Source organism: Molossus molossus, unplaced genomic scaffold (assembly GCF_014108415.1).
Source record: "Molossus molossus isolate mMolMol1 unplaced genomic scaffold, mMolMol1.p scaffold_m16_p_3, whole genome shotgun sequence".
NCBI classification, from domain to species: domain Eukaryota; kingdom Metazoa; phylum Chordata; class Mammalia; order Chiroptera; family Molossidae; genus Molossus; species Molossus molossus.
Window position 1 is genome coordinate 119,168,962 of NW_023425366.1, and position 1,554 is coordinate 119,170,515.

General features: G+C 39.8%; 1 non-coding gene across 1 annotated transcript; it reads left to right on the forward strand.

Annotated features, from left to right (window-relative positions):
- The first annotated feature begins 505 nt into the window (after nucleotides 1-505).
- On the forward strand, nucleotides 506-608 carry LOC118642974. Its single transcript, XR_004961881.1, has one exon. It is a non-coding gene; the product is annotated as a U6 spliceosomal RNA (small nuclear RNA).
- Nucleotides 609-1,554: the final 946 nt, after the last annotated feature.

Here is a 1,554-nt window from a genome sequence, read left to right on the forward strand (position 1 = left end):
TGGTATCCTCAGAAAGCTTCAAGAAGTGTTGATAATCATTAAACAAGAATTAGGTGGGAAAAGAGCAATCAGAGGACAAGAAACAGTGTTTGAAAATTTAAAATATTGCTGAAGTAGAACATTCTAGACAAAGAGCTGAATAATAAAATGGACTTTGCTAAAGAATACATTGGCTAACTTGAAGATAAGGTAGAGAAACATGGTCAGAACTTAGAGCAAAAATTTTAAAAGGGCAGCTTCCAGGAGAGAAAAATGTAAAGACATGGAGGGATCTAAAGATTGGTTTTATAGATACAGACAACAGTATGGTGGGAACCAGCGGGAAGAGGGGTAGGAGGGTAGTAAAGAGTAAAGGGGGACAAATATATGGTGACAGAAGATTTGACTTTGGATTGTAAACACAATGAAATATACAGATGATGTATTATGGAATATTACACTTGAAACCTATATAATTTTATTAATTCATATCACTCCAATAAATTTAATAATAATAAAAAATTAGGTGCTCGCTTCGGCAGTACATATACTAAATTGGAATGATACAGAGATTAGCATAGCTCCTGTGCAAGGATGACACACATATTCATGGAGCGTTCCATATTTTTAAAAAATCGGTTCTATGTTGATAATCGTTTAAGCTGAGTGACAGATGCCAGGTGTTCTTTGTATTTGTCTACATCAGTGTGTATTTTTAAATGTCTATAATAAAAAGTGTTTTAGGTTTAAAAAAAAAAGGTTGAGAAAAGACACAGACCAGGCCTGGCTCTAGAATCCCCATTAACAGATCATTAGAAAGGCAGGTATGTACTTGGTGTTGATTCCATGTACTTTAGGTATCAGTCTCCAGCCTCTGAACCATCCTAGATCATGTAAGTCTGAAGATAAAGAAGTATGTCCTCGCCTGGCCGGTGTGGCTCAGTGGTTGAGCGTCAACCCATGCACCAAGTGGTCACTGGTTCAATTCCCAGTCAGGGCACAGGCCCAGGTTGTGGGCCTGATCCCCAGTGGGGAGCAAGCAGAAGGCGGCCAACGATGTTCTCTCTCATCAATGTTTCTATCTCTCTCTCCCTCCCCCTTCCTCTCTCTCTAAAAATCAATAAAGAGAAAAACAAAACAAAAAAAGTATCTCATCCACTTTGTATATTCTGAAAGTAACATCAGCAGAAACAGGGAACATACTGAACCCAGGTGAGAAAAACATTTTAGAGTCAAATAATTTGCTGGGTGTCCTAGTACATTTGGACTGCTATAACAACCTACCACAAAGCAGGTAGTTTATCAGCCACAAACATTTATTTCTCACAGTTCCTGGACTGGAATTCTGAGATTAAGTTGCCAGCAGATTCACTGTCTGGTGAGGGCCCTCTTTCTGGGACGTAGATATTGCCTTCTCTCTGTGTCCTCACATGGCAGAAGAGGAGAAGGGTCATTCTGGGGTCTCTTTATAAGGGCACTAATCCCATTCCTGAACGCTCTGGTCTCATGACCAAATCACCTTCCAAAGGCCCACCTCTAAACACCATCACTCTGGGGGTTAGGATTTCAACACAT